This window comes from Terrapene carolina, unplaced genomic scaffold (assembly GCF_002925995.2).
Source record: "Terrapene carolina triunguis isolate 2854851 unplaced genomic scaffold, T_m_triunguis-2.0 Scaffold212, whole genome shotgun sequence".
Classification (NCBI taxonomy): domain Eukaryota; kingdom Metazoa; phylum Chordata; order Testudines; family Emydidae; genus Terrapene; species Terrapene triunguis.
In genome coordinates this window covers 5,674,082-5,691,220 of record NW_020664563.1, presented here as the reverse complement: position 1 = coordinate 5,691,220, position 17,139 = coordinate 5,674,082, and the positions used below count along the sequence as shown (strand labels likewise).

General features: G+C 45.3%; 1 protein-coding gene across 1 annotated transcript in view; it reads left to right on the top strand.

Moving 5' to 3' along the window:
* Window positions 1-479: 479 nt before the first annotated feature.
* Window positions 480-17,139, top strand: part of LOC112107412 (protein PRRC2C) — a 112,921-nt gene continuing 96,261 nt past the window's right edge. The window contains exon 1 of the mRNA XM_026656194.1: window positions 480-499. The gene's annotated coding sequence lies outside the window, so the exon portion shown is untranslated. The remainder of the gene's footprint in view (window positions 500-17,139) is intronic.

Genomic DNA, 17,139 nt, shown 5'->3' with positions numbered 1-17,139 from the left:
GCTTTATTACAAGCCCAGCACGGGCCTCAGATTTGCTGAGATTTGCAAACTTTGCTGTGTCCTGCAAGAGTCAGGAAGGCCAGGGAGGAATCTGGAGCTTCTCCAATCTCCCTTGGGCTGACCCCAAAAGAGAGACATATCTGAACCCTGGAGAAACAAAAGCCACGTGCCCCCGGGGGTTAGAGTGACCTCACTGTCCTGCAGTTCCCACACCCGCAGCATTGCCTGCCTCCTTGGAGGGGCAGGTCCAGAAGGCTCCTGCAGGTGGCGCTATCTGCTCCGCGGAGAGGAGGAATCCGCCCAGGCTACTGCGGCAGCCGGGCATCACGTGACCGGCGTTGCGTGGGCGCTGCGCGGTGAGGTCAGACGCCGTTGGCGCCGGCTTGGCCGCCCGCCATCTTGGCCTCTGTGTGGAGGCGGTTCGCGCGGCGGCAGCGGCCTCACCGAGTCCTGCAGCCGGGTACAGGCCAGAACGCCGGTCCCGGACGCTGCGTGCCAGGTAAGAGACCGCAGGGGGGCCGGGAGAGGGGAGCTGGCCGGCAGGGTCCTCCCTTAGGGGAGAGGGCTCGCCGCTGCTTCCCCCGCGGCCGGGCGGGGCCGGGCCCCTGGAGCCGGTGGGAGCGGCAGTCAGATGAGAGCGGCCTGCGCCGCATGGCCCGGGGGGGGCTCCGTCTGGGCCCCGCTTCCGCTCGGCGTGGGGGGAGCGTGGAGGTGCAGGGGCTGCGGCGAGGGGAGAGGGTTTGGCCCGCTGGCATGGAGAAGGGAGAGGGCTCCCCGAAACCTTCCCCGGGAGGAGATGATGGGGGGGCTCCCCGTTAGCCTTCTTTTGCTTTCTCCTGTGGGGGAGGGGGCCCGGCCCCATAGTGTGGGGGGGAGAGGGCCGGGTAAGGGGCCTAGCCTACAGTGCTGCTCTGTGGGGAGGTGAGGTAAGGCGCGGGGGAAAGAGGCCCGAGCCCCATAGCGCTGCTCCGGGGGAGAGTGAAACGAGGCTGGCGGGGGGAGGGGGAAGTGACCCCAACTCCATAGTGCTTGTAAGGGGGGAGAGGCGCGGGCGGAAGGGGCCCCAGCCCCGTAGTGCTGATCCCTGGGGCTGAGCAAAGGGCCCGTATTTCTTTGCAGTGAGTAATGGGTCCTTTTTTCTTCCTCTTCTTGAGACTGGGTTGGGTTGAGCCTGTATTTCCCTCTTGGCTCCATGACCAGAGTGATCGATTGGTCCTGCTCCTTGCAGGCACTGTGAGCTCCATGGGGCGCTGCAGAAGTAGAATCTCTTCCCTGCTCACCCTTAGCTGTATGAATAGCCACGAAGGGGAAGGCACTTGGTACAGGAATATCGTATGGTGAAACTGAGCTTTTTCCTCCCCATTGAGGCAACTGATCACACAAATGGGTTGTTGCAAGATTGGAGGCATGGGGCATCAGAGGGTCTTTCTGGTCAATGCAGTTTAGTTATCTTATCTCTTTCTTCTTCTTACCCTAAAAATATTTCAATGGTCAAGATACAGGAAGGCATGGGCTATGTACTTAATGCAGTTGACGTTAGTTTGTAGTTGCAGTTTTTATTCCAATTTTATGTCCGTATTATGGGATACTCGCCTATTATTTCCAAGGTCCTATGCCCTATAATGTCTAGGTTATGATGAGACACTGACATTTTTGTACTCATAATTCTTGAGGTGAATAGGGTGAGCAGACATTGCGGGATTATTTTGTTTAGCTTCAGAATAAAACGCAAAAAGAACAGGAGTACTTGTGGCACCTTAGAGACTAACAAATTTATTAGAGCATAAGCTTTCGTGGGCTACAACCCAAACGCAGCTCACTAAAGTCTTGTTTATGCCATTGTTAGCAGCAGTAGGAGTGCTAGTGTAGACATGGTTCCAGGAGGCTGCTGGCATTTTAACATGGTGCTGTCTAGACCTGCTGCTGGTCTACATTAAGCATTCTGGGAGTCACCACTGAGGGAAGCAATGGTTGGAAATTTTGGGGGCAAAGGTTAATTGCAGACACAGCTCAACAGGTTTCCAAGAAAATACAATGTTTCTTTGCTGATTAATCAAGAGGAAGCATCCCTGTCTGTAGTCAAAAGTGTTGTCCAATATACATGCTGTTCCAGTGTGTTTCTCATTATCCCATTGCCCCCGCCCAGCCTGTCCCAGAGGATTCCAGACTTGAGTTTTTAAAAGAGACTTACAAAGGGAAATAGGAATTCATGAAGAAAAGAGTGGAATGTATGAAAAAGGTCTGAAGGGGGACTTTTGGGGGGTGAGGGCAGTGACATTCTGTGGGTTTTCTTTTTCTTTTCTTTTTATTGTGTTTTTGTGTTAAATAACAGGAATGCCAGACAGATCTTCCCTGTTTGTTCTGGTCTCAGATGTGTAATAGGAGGTTTTTTTACCCCTTAATTCAAAGTCCATTTTTCCTTCCCAAGTGTTTCTCAAGCATTTGAGTCAAATAGGTGTTGGCAAAAATAAGCTACAAAGTTTTGAACAGTTAGATTAAAAATTCCATTTTCCTCTTGGTAGTTTAGTTTTCAGTCTGTTATCTAGTGTGATATAATTCCACTTGTCCTTCAGTCTTCTATAGAATTTCTGGGTAGGCAAGATGTGAATTTCTAATGTAAAAATTTTTTTGAAAGAAACCTTCCAGTCTCCTTCCTACATAATAGAGAAGCAAAATGGGCACAAAATTAATTTTATTCCCCTGGCAGGTCACCTTTAATATCTGTGCTGCTAGAAGCTTGTCAGTTCTCAGTTTTTCTTTCCATACTATGATGTTCAGAGTAAAATGTCATTTTTTTTTTTATCAAGCTTAATATAGGGGCATTATAGTATGTTTGTTACTCAGTGTTGTTCTTTGAATTAAGAAATGAACATTGTCAGTTCTTAGGACTTGGTGTGTCTTTGACAAAAGCATGGTTTGTGTCATGGAGTGCAGCACGTTCTCTGATGCGATCAGTTAATGGTAAACATTAAAAGATGCCACTTACCTTTTAAGAAGGTATATTTATAATGGATTTCAGTGGAGCTAAAATGGGAGGCAGCATAGTCTAATATCTAGATGGAGACTGGGACTCATCACCTGTGTTCTGCTCAGACTGACATGCTGTGGCCTTGAGTGTACCCAGTCACTGCACTGCCTAATTTTCTTAATTTGTAAAATGGAGATTACCACTTTTGTAAAGTCCTTAGTATGATAGATAAAATGTGATGTATATGTGCAAACCATTCTTCACAAGCTCTGCTTTGAGGACTGTACCTTTCGAATGCATTCTGAGATCTGATTAAAAAAAAGCTCTATGTAATTGTTATGAGGGCCTGGACAAAAGATTTGGGGCAAGTCTACACTACAGTCTTAAATTGACTTGTCTTAGGTTGACTTACAGCGGCCACTTTCACACTACTCTCCTTCTGTCTGTGGTGCACTAGGAGCGCTTTCACCGACTGAAGAGGAGCACTGGGGTGGGCTGAGAGCCAGAGCTCTCAGTTCTGTGCAGCTCCGCACTGGAGCCCAGCTTTCCCTTGGGGCTTCTTGCCTCCCTGCTCCCAGCCAGGACCAGGGGGACAGCCACCTGGGGCTTCTCGCCTCTGGCAGGTAGATCCACCCCAGAGTCCGGTCAGCTGCCATGCTTCTAGCGGTGATCCAGGACCTGGGGGGCAGCAGCGCTCGGAGTGGGGAGCCCGGGCAGCAGCCCAAGCTGGGAGCTTGGGTGGCAGCCCAGTTTGGAGTGGAGACCTGACAGCAGCCTGGCTCCATAGCCGACTTTCTTGTCAATTTCATGGCTCCAGGAACCGTGAAATTGACAAGAATGACAGCCAACAGCCCATGTAAGGAATGCAGTGTCTACACAGACACGGTGTTGCCCTAACTACACAGACATAAGCCCTATGCCTCTCAAGGAGATGGAGTTGTTATGATGGTGTAATTGGGCACTTATATAGGCGAGAGAGAAAGTCTGTAGTGGAGACACTGACATAGTTGGGTTGACATAGGCTACCTTATGTAGACTTACCTAGTCTAGGCTACAGAGTTATGTGATATGAAGATGAAAAGACCAGATGATGGCGATATTGAGGGGGAAGAAGCCCTCACACTAGCCATGAGACTTTAGAGTTATGGGTTGAGAGAATTCTTTCTCTCTTCTAGCAACAAACCTGGGTAAGAAGGAGAGGAATTTCAAATTTATCAGACACCCTGAATCCAGTGGTTGCTGTAAATGATGGAGTCTTCAAGCAGGGTATAAGAGAAAAGTAACTTGATAACACCTTCCCCATTTCCATTAGCTAGGGATGGATGCTGGACTTGACATCATGGAATTACCATGTTGCTTACTGGTAGAAACTTTGCTCATTGTTTGTATTGACCTAAGGCTTTAGTAGTCCATTCTGTTTGCCCTGTAATTTTTTTCAAACCTTAGTTTTAGTTTTATAGATCCGGACACAGAATTTATAATGTATTCGCTATAACATGGACAGAAACAGGTCAGAAAAGAACACAGCTGAAAGGTGTGAAAAAAGATGAACATTGGATAGGTTTGTAAAACTAGAAAAAAAATATAAAGTTAAGTGACCGCATAAGAGTTCAGAAATACACAAGGAGCAGAAGATGGAGATAGACATTGTAATAAAGTACAAAGATACTGTAATATGCAGAGATGAAAACAGTTTCAATATCTACAGTGTACAAACTAACAAATAGACTACTGTTTTTATTATGAATACCTCAGACACTACATAACTTTAATTCTTTAGCATTTCTTTATAAGCTGTTAGTTACAGATTGCGCTAACGCATGTTGAGTTTTTTATGATTTGTACTCTTTAAATTTAATCTAGTACTTTCTTAGTTCATGGCAAAATGAGACTACAAGTGCAAAAACACAGGTCAGAAGCAAACACTGTACCTTTGTGTCCAAGGTATGTGTAAAACAAGTCTTAAAAGATACCCATGCAAGGGAAAAAACAGACTGTCAGTTTTTGATATTTTATGATTGAAGGAGGTCTGATTTTTTTTTTGTTTTTTCCTGCTTGTGTTTTTACATTATACTCCGGGGGGAATTATGTGCCACTGCGCATGCGCAGAATTTGTCCCACGCAGATTTCTTTGCTTCCTTGCAGAAAAATTACTGTCTGACAGGGAAGCCACAAAAGCGGTCATGTGACCCTTCCCAACAGTACGTTTTGGGTGCCCAGGGCAGCTGGCAGAGAGGTAAATCACTGTGGGGCAGGAGGGGGGAGGAAGACCTGATTGGTGGCTCCTACCCTGTGCCCGCCTCAGCTGCTAGGCTGGGCTGGGGAGGACGGGACTTCCTCTTCCCTTGCATGGCATCCGGGGCTGGGTCAGACCCATCCCCGGCTGCAGGAAGCTCTGAAAACTCCCCCTGCTTCCTGCAGCCATTGCTCCTCTGCTGCAGGGGGAGGGATCCCTGTGCAGGGAGCTGCTCCCCCATCCACCCAACCCCCATGCATCCAGTCCCCCTCATGCCTAGACCCTCTTGCCAAGTCTCACCCCTCAATGACCCCAACTCCCCCTGCACCTGGACCACCCCAATGAGCCCCCTGCACCTAGATCCCCACCCCACTGAGCTCCAACCAGTTGCATCTGGATCCCCATCCCACTGAGTCCTACTCCCCCAGCATCTGGACCCCCCCACACCCAGCCCCCATGCTGAGCTCTAGCCCCTCCTCCCCCTCGTCCCTCCGGCTGAGCCCCAACTATCTTCACATGGAACCCTCTGCAGAGTCCCATTATCATTGCATCACAACAAGCCCCTGTGATATTCCTGACTTTTTTGCTTTCTTGCTTAGAAAAATTAACTTAAAGGGCAAGCAAACCCTTTCAGGCCTTTCTCATGCATCATAAAGTAGCAAAAAAAGGCACAAGCCCAGCTTTAAAAACAAAAAGGAAAAGAAAAAAACAGATAATCACGTGACCTTTAATACTTTTCCTTTTGTCTGTATTTTTTTTTTTACTAAAAGCACAAAGGTCTAGAGATAACCAGGTTTACAGTATATTTGCAAAACTAATAGTTTAAGAAACTTTTATAAGTGAATATATCTAGAGTATTTTTCTCGTACTACCTTAATTTAAGTTAAATATTTGTATCAGTATTTAAAATGTGAAATATAAATGTCTGCTGAGATTAAATCAGTTCCATTTGGTGAATTAAACTTAAGTTTTTCAGAAGACAGGGTGGATTTGATTTAAATCATTATTTAAGTCACTAGTCAGGAAGACTCGATTTAATCATGGATCTCTACATAAAAGTGCATTCTTGTTAGTTGTTATAACCTTAATACATATTCTTCACAACTCAGAGATAGATGTAGGTTTCATTTTTAGAAGGTACACACTATACATTTTTAAAGTGATTTATTTTGAAAACTTTTCAGATTAGTTTTACAGCTGTATCAGAAAATGAACGATTGTTTGGTTATTTCATTTACCAAAGGTAATTAAAGCAGATATTTATGAAGTCATTGGGAGGTGAACTATCTCCAATTCAACAGTTTAATCATTACTATTTGGAGGATTTTCTTGCCATGCTGTGTTAGGAGAACATCACCAGACAGACATTTAAATTGCTTTATTTAACTAAAACAACAACGTTATGTATTCTGGATTTTTTACTTCAACAGCAAACATATAATATTTTAACAAAACAAGCATATGAATTTTTGAAGTTAATTAAACATTCAAGTTTTTTAAAATCAGGTTTGTTTTTGTTAAAATTGTTAACTAAAATAGTTAAATGAAATATTAAAAAACAGAAATTAAATCAACTATGTCAGCCAGGTCAACATGAGAAACTTAAAATATTGGCTTCTGCAGCTAACTCAGTCATCTTCATTTTCCTGTTTGTTCATAATCTGGAAAAGAAAAACAAGCTTTCCTGCTTTTTCAGGTCCCAAATGATTTCTCATTTTGGAATGAATTAGTCCAAAGGAACTTTCTACACCAGCAGAAGAAGTTATTGCTGTTAAAAGTGAGATTATCACTTCAACAGTCTCCTGAATCTAAGTGCTTAAGTGACTTCCACCAGTTCATTGGTGTGACTTTCTTTAAAACATCATCAGCAAACATATATTTCATAAATGGTTCTTATTCCCAAACTGTCTCTCTTCCACGGCCTGCTGCCATTATAGATTTTTCCCTTCTAGTGAGAGAATGGTATGGTAGATCTCAAATCAATGAAGGCTACACTCAGAAAGACCACAAGACTTCTGGAATATGCTGCTCAAACAGTTTCACTTTTGTTTCTACTGTCTTTCCCTCCCTTCTCACATTTATCTCCAGATTTCTTCTCCTTGTCCAGATCTATTCTGTCCCCAATAATCTTCTGTTAATTGAATTTTTTGAAACTTTGCACTTTTAGAGAGAGGTAAGGGATTGACTCTGCGTACACAAATTTGCAGAGGGACAATAGGGTTGAGGTCTGTTATTTGTCACCTCTATATTTTATTTATTTATTTATTTATTTATTTATTTTTTTGCTGTTAACAAGGGTTTTATCTCTGGAGAGACAAATCCAAAGTTTGAGAACTGCAAAACTAAGCATATCTGATAGTATCTTCTAGACTGAGCACTGAGTCCCATTGGGTAGATAAGATTAATTTAAATAATCTATACAGAAGCCCCTGGAATCCCATAAGATTAGGTCCCTAATCCATGAACTATTGGAACTCATTTACAAAACTTTTCTTAAAAATTACATGAATATATTGTCTCATACCACAGAATTAGAATTTATAATCCCTATTCCATGATGAGATATCTTTGAGCTATAGTAGTTTTAATTAAGATACATCTTTAGATAGGGTTTTCCTCAAAAAGCATTTTATCAAAAAAATCATTAATTTTTATCCACCCTGTCAGAAGACTGTTAGTGGCGAAGAACCTCTTGAAAAAGGTTTTCTTTTTCCCCCCCAGTTGTTTGACTTCTCACTGCTTCAAGAATAAAATTCAAAACGTAAGTTGATGAGTTCCAATTAAGGATGTGTAGTCCCCTATAGTATTTTGCTCTCTGACAACTTTTTCACTTGTCAAAAATAAATTATTTCATTTATGGGTCTTGCCCTGTGATACTGTTTACACTTGTGGTTGAAGTCCAAGAAAAGTACCTGAAGCTTGATTTTGCATAATAAAATGTAAATTAAGCTTTTTCCCCACACTACAGCTGGCAAATTTTTTGAAAGCAATGGATTAGTCCACATGAAATTCTTTCCATCCTCACAAGTCAGAGAGGATATTGCAGTCAGGTTATTTTCTACAAAACAGAAACAAAAACAAAATATTGTGTATAGAATAAAGTGTTTGAGACATTACAAGTAGATATATTATGGAATAAACTGTTCTGAAGTTCCATAATAGCTCCCTGTGTGAACACAGCATTCAAGAATGTCATTTTATTCCAGAAAAATTAGTGTCCTTACGTTTTTTCCCAAGAATAGTTAGTCCAGTCAATTTCCCCATGTACACAAGCCCTTATTGTGCACTTCTCCTTTTGAATAGCACCTTCTCCTACAGCATAGGTGTATTGAGAAGGTAAAAAGTAGATAAGGGACATAGAAGGCACAAATCATGTTTATTCTGGCAAATTCATTTCTAGAGTGGAAAGAAGGGCTTAAACACTTAAAAACCACTAGAACATCTTTTGTGCATTGATATAAAGAATTCTGGAATAAAGTTTAATTTGCAGTTGGGCATGGGAGTTGCCCTGAAAAAATTTCCTGAAGGGAGCTGAATCTAGAGCAGAGGAGAGCAAAGTACAGCCCATGGGCCAGATCTGGCCCATCAGGGCTTTCAGTCCGGCCCTTGGGATTGCCAGCCCCCTGGCGCAGCAGGGCTAAGGCAGGCTCCCTGCCTGCCCTGGCCCCGCGCCACTCCCGGAAGTGACTGGCACTACGTCTCTTAGGCCCCTGGGGGAGGGGCAGAAGGTTCCATGAGCTGCCCTCACCTGCAGGCACAGCCCCCCACAACTCCCATTGGCCAGGAATGGGGAACTGTGGCCAATGGGAGCTTCGGGGGTGGTACCCGCAGGCGAGGGCAATGTGCAGCGGAGCCGCCTGCCCCACCCCACCCCCAGGAGCCACTGCCGAACATGCTGGCCACTGCCGGACATGCTGGCCACTTCTGGGAGCGGCGTGGGGCCAGGGCAGGCAGGGAGCCTGCCTTAGCCCTGTTGCCACCCCGGAGCCGCTCAAGGTAAGCAGGGCTGGAGTCCGAACTCCTCCTGCAGCCCAACCCCCTGCCGCAACCCCTCCATCACCCTGACCCCCTGCCCTGAGCCTCCCTCCTGCATCCCAACCCCTTGCCTTGAGCCCCTTCCTTCACACTTCACCCCCTCCCGCACCCCCAGCCCTACATTTATGGCCCTGTGTACAATTTCCCCACCCAAATGTGGCCATCGGGCCAAAAGTTTGCCCACCCCTGGTCTAGAGGCTGCTTTGAAAAACTTCTTGCTGCTGCTACTTATGCTTTTTGGAATTGATCTCTCAGCAGAGGATTGAAAATCCAGTGGTTTTCAAACTTTTTTTCTGGCAACCCAGTTGAAGAAAACTGTTGATGGCCAGGGCCCAACAGAGCTGGGGTTAAGGGTTTGGGAGGGACTCAGGGTTAAGGTCCCGGGGTGAGGGCTGCAGGGAATGAGGGGTTTGGGGTGTGGGAGGGGGCTCTGGGCTGGGGTTGATGTGTGGGAGGGGGTCAGGGCTGGAGGGGCAGGCTGTGGGGCCGGGGATGAGGAGTTTGGGGTGCAAGAAGGGGCTCTGGGTTTGGGGGGCTCAGGGCTGGGACATGGGATTGGGGTGCGGGGTTGAAGCACAGGAGGGGGTCAGGGCTCTGGGGTGGGGGAGCAGGCTCTTGGGTGGGTCCAGGGATGAGGCGTTTGGGGTGCAGAAAGGGGCTCTGCGTTGGGGAGGGCTCGGGGCTGGTAGCAGGGGGTTGGGGCATGGGTTTACCTCGGGCAGCGGCGCAGTGGGGATGCTAGAGCAGGCTTCCAGCCTGTCCTGGCACTGCAGACTGCGCTGCACCCCAGAAGCAGCCAGCAGCAGGTCTGGCTCCTAGTGGCTCTTGCCTGCAGGCAATGCCCCGCCCTCTCCTCCCCAGCTCCCATTGGCTGGGAACTGGCCAGTGGGAGTGTGGAGCTGGTGCTTGGGGCGGGGGCAGCGTGTGGAGCCCCGTGCCCCCCTGCCTAGGAGCCGGACCTGCTGCTGGCCCCTTCCGGGCCTGGCATAGTGTCAGAACAGCTAGGGACTAGCCTGCCTTAGTCAGGCAGCACCACCGACAGGACTTCTAACAGCTTGGTCGGCAGTGCTGACCAGAGCCACCGGGACCCAGCGCCTTACATTCCGTGACCCAGTACTGGGTCGTGACCTGCAGTTTGAAACCCACTGCCCTAAAGGCTGAAAAACCAGAAGGCAAATGAAAAGAACCCCAGCTGATTATTTTTCAAGATCTCATTACTTTTTAAGCCAATCTTATAATTTTTGGGTCTAAACACATTTGAACAATTGGGATTGGCTATACTGGATATCGTATAATGAAGGGGTCAGCAGGGGTCAGCAACCTTTCAGAAGTGGTGTGCCGAGTCTTCATTTATTCACTCTAATTTAAGGTTTCGCGTGCCGGTAATACATTTTAACGTTTTTAGAAGGTCTCTTTCTATAAGTCTATATTGTATAACTAAACTATTGTATGTAAACTAAACAAGGTTTTCAAAATGTTTAAGAAGCATCATTTAAAATTAAATGAAAATGCTGATCTTATGCCACCAGCCTGCTCAGCTCGCTGCCAGCCTGGGGTTCTGTTCACCTAGGCTGGCAGCGGGCTGATCAGGGCCTGCGGCCGGGACCCCAGACCTGGGGGGGGGGGGGGTGGGGGGGGAGGGCGGGGGGGGGGGGGGGGGCTTCAGGGCAGAAGGCTGGAGGGTGTGGGGGGGTTCAGAGATCAGGGCTGGGGGGTGCAGGGCAGAAGGCTGGGTGTGTGTTGGGGTGGGGGGGTGCAGGGCAGAGGGATGGGGGGTGCGGGGCAGAAGGCTGGGTGTGTGGTGGGGGGGGTTCAGGGCAGAAGGATGGGGCTGTGGGTTGGGGGTGTTCAGGGCAGAGGGGTGGGGAGTGCAGGGCAGAGGGGTGGGGTGCTCGGCTCATGGCAGGGGGCTGGAAGGGATATGCCCTGTTCCACCCCCTTCCCCCAGGCTCTGTCCCTACCTCTCTCTGCATCCTCTATGGAGCTGTGTGCATGCTGCCGCTCTTCCCCCTCCTCCTCGCTAGGGCCATCAGCTGATTGGTGCAGGGACGGAGAGGAGGAGGGGCCGGAAAGCACCACGCTGGGGGAAGAAGCGGGGGAGGGGGGAAGCTTGGCTGCCGCAGAACTAAGCTTCTGCCTCCTGCCCCCGCAGGGGAGAGCGGTGAGCGGGGGGGCTGAGTGGGGCTGGGGGCCGGGACCTCGGCAGGGAGCTGCGTGCCACTCAGAATCGGCTCGCGTGCCGTGTTTGGCACGCATGCCGTAGGTTGCCGACCCCTGAACTAAAGACAATCAGATACTACAATGATAAGTGGTATAAGAACCTCTACAAAACAGACTCTATGCCACTACCAGTCCCCTCAGTCAAGACTCTTCAGCTGATGGAATCTTGTAATTCATAAGTATGAGATTGTATTTTGAACAGGGTTTTTTTATGTTGTATATCTGGCATAGGTTATGTAACTGCTGCAGTGTTTGGCAACTGTGTAGACTTTAACATTCTTAACTGTAATTCAAGAAATGGTAGGGGAAGCTTGCTAGACATTGCATATGTGGTGAAGCATTGATGCTTCATGACGAGTAGAGCAAGTTCAAGTGTTGCATCTTGGACGCAAGTGTTTACAGATGTGCTCTATTAAAAGGTTCTGTTATGTACCTTACTCTTGTCCCCTTTTCTTAATATTTAACACTTTTAGGCAATATGATTTTGTAAAACCAGTAAATTTATATGGGGAATTTTGGGAAGACTTAGTACTCTAAACTACTCTTAATCCATTTTAAAAATTGATTAGATTTAAAGTTGGCTTTAATGAAGCTAGAGGGCATGTTATAAGGCAGTGGTTTTCAAACTGCGGTTCGAGACCCAGTACTCGGTCACAGAATGTAAGGCACTGGGTCGCGTTGGCTCTGGTCAGCACTGCCGACCGGGCTGAGCCCCTTCCTGTACCCCAAACCTCTCATCCCTGCCCCAGCCCAGAGCCCCCTCCCACACTCTGAACCCCTCATTCCCGGCCCCACCTCGCAGTCCTCACCCCTGCACCCCAACCCTCTGTCCCAGCCCTGAGCCCCTTCCACAAACCCCTCATCCCCAGCTCTGTTGGGTCGTGGGCATCAACAATTTTCTTCAACTAGGTTGCCAGAAAAAAAGTTTGAAAACCACTGTAAGGCATGTTGAACACAGCTATAGAAATGGCTATTATTGAAACACAGCTTTTGTGTTGGGAAGTTTGCATTTAAAGGGAATAATTGTACATGCACATTATAAGTGCTCAGTTAAGTATGTATTTTCAAAACTGGCTAGAGGCTTAAAGTGAGATTTGTTCATCTGTTGCCTCTTTATCTGCATTATCATCCCTGACCAATTAATGCTTTACTCCTGGGTGAATTCTGCGCCACTGTATGCATAATTAATGAGCCACGCATTTTTAACTTTTTGTGCAGAAAAAGTCTGCCGGAAAGTTGCTGCAGTTCTGCCTTTTGCCCACCAGAGGGTACTGTGGCGATAGAACAGAGCAGCAGCTCCTGGCCAGCTAGGGAAGAGAGAGAGCCTGCCTTCTTCACAGTGCCTGTCAGGCCAGATCAGGAAACGGGGGATATGGGGAGACAAACAGCATGGGTCTGCTGCAGGGTCAGGCAGGGACTCATAAACGCTAGTGGGGGAGGACAGACTGGGACAGGGGCTGAATGGGAATGGAGGCCCAGGACCACAGGGGAGAGGGGGGCCACATCAGGATGGGGGAAGGGGTGCAGGGCCACATGGGGAGGGGGGGTGGGAGTGGGGGTGGAGGAACACATGGGGGTGCAGGGATACATGGGGACGGGCAGATGTGCCTGACTGAATGGGAGAGGCTAGGGGTCAGCCAGGGTCTGCATGGGGGAAGCTCCCTAACAATCCCTCTCCAACCCTAAAAAAAAACCCTACTCCATACTTTTCCCACCTATACCCAACAACCCTCCACACTCTGGTTCCTTCCCAGCAATTACTTCCCTCTCCTTCAGCTCCTCCATTATCACTGACTCCCCCAAGCCTTTGCACTGCTTCGGAGGGGTGCAGAAAATACAGTTCTGAATTGTAGTTTAAATGAATTATTCCTCAGAGTTCTGTATTAATATGCCTAGTAAGGAATCTGTTTTGTTGTCTGTATTGTTGTCCGGCATACTTGCTGACAGATATTTTGAAATAAATGACCAAAAATAATTGAAACTGGTGTGATTATATTGTGTTATTTTGACAAATAAAATATGCAGAATTTTGCAGAATTTGAAAATATTGTGTGCAGAACTTTTAATTTTTTTGCACATTTTTAAATTTTTTGGCACAGAATTCCCCCAGGAGTAAATTCTTCAACTCCTTGTTCCCTCTTCTCAACCCTAGTGGGGGGAAGAGTTGTGGGGGTGAGGCGAGGTTGAGTGGTTTTTTTGGTGGTAAGGGGAGTTGGATTTTGATTTGGTTAAGGGCTCTTTTGCAATTGTGTGTGTTTTTGCAGTTTAATGAAATCTAAGCAGCTTGTTCTTACATTAGAAATTTAGATCTTGTCTTCTCTGAAAAATGACTGTAGAATTAGTGAAATAATGACATTACAGGAATGAAAGCAATCGTTGAGCGGGGCAAGGAGTTTTAGTCCCTGTGGATGTCTTTGTTAAAGACCCCATAACTACCACACTTTAAGCTCAAGAGCTCTTAATGAGCATAATCTGAGATGTCCATAGTTTTTCTGGAGGACTTGCTCTTAGGCCAGACCTGAGATCCTTGATATTTTAGGGAAGAAAACTTGACAGACCATCTATCTACATCTTAAAGATGTAGCAAAACACTGCACAATCTGTTTTTAAAAATCTTGTGTAAGGCACTAATTAAGATGTTTTTTAAATTAAGCTGGTGCAAGTTTGTGTGTACGCACTTATTTTGTTTAATCTTTAGCTTAATCAGTTTTTTTTTTTAACGGCACTAAAACTTTTGTAAAACAAAATAAGAATGGCTATGCACAAACTTGCATTAGTTTAATTAAATCAGTTTAAACACACACCTGTATTTAAAAGTGTGTCATCAACGACCTAAAATTGGCTCTTTTTTGCTCTGACAATCTTAACAGTTTTTTCCTCCGTATTTTTCATGTTTAAATAAATGATAGGAAAAGTTCAACATCCTGGGATTTCTGTCTAGATAACACTAGAACACTCTATCCTCATGCATCTTACAATGTCCAAAGGAAAGAGCTGCTTGCCTCCAAGTCCTTGGAGCTTCTGCCTAATAAAATGTGGAATAAGTGAGCCAAGGGTTTCTGGAAGTGGTTAGTCATTCACTGGGTCTGTTTTTGTAGTTTTCAGGTAAGTTAGCCTGATTGGATGTACAGGTGCAGCCTACCTTATCCCTAACACTGCTAAACAAGTGCTGAAAAATTTCTGGCTGAAGAGGCTCATACTGTCAATAAAAGCCACCTTTCACTGCTGAAAGGTATTACTTAATGAGGGCTATTTTCATGCCAAACATCAGCTTTCTACTCCAAGTCATTTTGGTGCCTGTTAGAAAAAGGTGTCTCTTACTAATAGGGAAATTTTGTGTTCTCCCTCCCACACATGCTCACCTCGTACTCCCAATGGCTGAACCATTTTTGATCAAAATTCATCTTTGGGCAGAGATCAAGCTTGGAAAATTTCAGTCCCCAAAGTGAAAGTTGGCAGCTTAAGTTACTGTAGCCTGGCGGTTGGAAATAAGATCTCACACAGTTGGACTATCATGTAGTAGATGTGCACAAGTCAACGGGGTTAAGGTTGTACATTTAACCGTTTTACTTTTTCTGATTTGAATAGCCATGTGAAACCTTAATGTTAGCATTAATGTAGTGTTGTTCTTTATTTTATTACTTTGTGTTTTTTCAGTGGTTTTTCTCCAACTTTATGCAGATGTGGAGTGTAGCAGCTGCGAGGTCTGTGGCCAGAACAGGGAAAACCCCACACTGCATTCAGTTTTTGCTTACCATTGAAACTTTTAGTCTATCACATTAAAATATTTAAGTTTGCGATATGGGGTTAATATCTAAAAGCTGTTTAGCACTTACCGATAAAACATTGTGTCAAGTATCAGAAGGGTAGCCGTGTCAGTCTGGATCTGTGAAAAGCGACGGTTTTGTGGCACGTTATAGACTAACAGATGTATTGGAGCATAAGCTTTCGTGGGTGAATACCCACTTCGTCAGATGAATATGATGAAGTGGGTATTCACCCACGAAAGCTTATGCTCCAATACGTCTGTTAGTCTATAAGGTGCCACAGGACACTCTGTCACTTTTGATAAAACCATTAGGATTAAAATCCTAATAACATATTGGGAATCTGAGAGTATTTATTAAAGATAGAGTGTTATAAATGGGCCATAAATCAGGAATGCTTAAAGTAAAAGTTGGACTGTCAAAAATAAATAAATAAATAAATAAAATAGGGAAGTCACTTCTGGTTCCAAGTCCCCAGAATCCACTTATAAGTCTTGATCTGTTGCTGTGTTAGAGTAAACAGTCCGTTTTTCAGATGACCCACAAATTCAATTTTTTACCAAATTTCACATACTTTTCAGGATATAGTGAGGTTCATTCTAACCATAGATCATAGTGATGTTTTGCAGTTGTGAAGCAACTTCTCTGCTTGGTTAAAGATGTAGAATCTGGAAATATGCCAGATTTACAGTTACAGTGAAAATTTTCCATTCTTGTTGCAGCTTTTAACACCTTATTCTTCATCTGGCCTGTTCTGCATGTGAGACAATTTAATAAAGCAGCAGGACCATTCTCCTAAAGCCAGTAGTAATGGGTTTGGAGGAACACAGACCATTACATTTAATCACCCGGGTAGCAAAAAGACACCAGTTAAGTCTTCACTCTTCCTCAGTAGTTTGAAGATTTACCTGAGACTTATTTTTCAGGGTATCCATTAATGAGGGTGTGTTTTGGCAATGTTGGCACTGTAGCTTGACATGACTGTCAAACTGATATTAATACCCTACTTCTAAGAGGGGAAAGATTACGCTTTCTAGAGGAAGTGGTTAGAAAAGAATATAGAAAGGAACCCAGGAATACTGACTTCCATGCAATTTACCTAGATACTTATATGGCTTCCATTACTGTGGTATATGTGTGCCTCACAGACATTAATGAATTTATTTTCATAACGTGGTAAATATCATGAGGCCCTCTTTAAGATGAGGAATTGTGAGTTGCCTACGATTGCACAGGAAGTCTTTGGCAGAGCTGGGAATTGAGTCCAGTTCTGAGTCTGTCCACTACGGACCATCCTTCTTTGCCAAGCCGTGGCACTGGTTTACTGTGTGACCTTTGGCTCTTCTTTTCCACTCTATAATATGAGGATATTTGCCTATCTTCTATCTATTATTCTGGTGATTATCTAGCTAATATTTGTAAAACTTTGAGAGATCCTGAGAAGAAATCATGATGTAAGTACAGCATATGATTAGTTAACTATTGTAGAGCATTGTATATTTGTACATCAGATAAAACCACTTTGCCAAAATGTTGTCAAATTAGATAGTCCTGACTGATGTTGCAGAGAAGGTGCCTGATGTGTTATGCAGTTCTTTGAAGTATAACTTCTATTTTTGGAGGTTAAAAAAAATTAACAATATATAAAATATGTAGGGATAGAGTAACAGATGCCCCAGTTGATGCTTGCACCAACCAGGAGGACTCCAGTGGTAGGAAACTGAGGCTTTTTTTAGTAGTCAGGGATTTGCAGCAGATTGTGCTTCAGATTGATCAGAAAGCTACTAGTTGAAGGATCATAAGATATGGAGCCCCTGAGCATGCCTCAGGGTATGTCTACACTACGAAATTAGGTCGAATTAATAGAAGCCGGTTTTATAGAAATCGGTTGTATACAGCCGATTGTGTGTCCC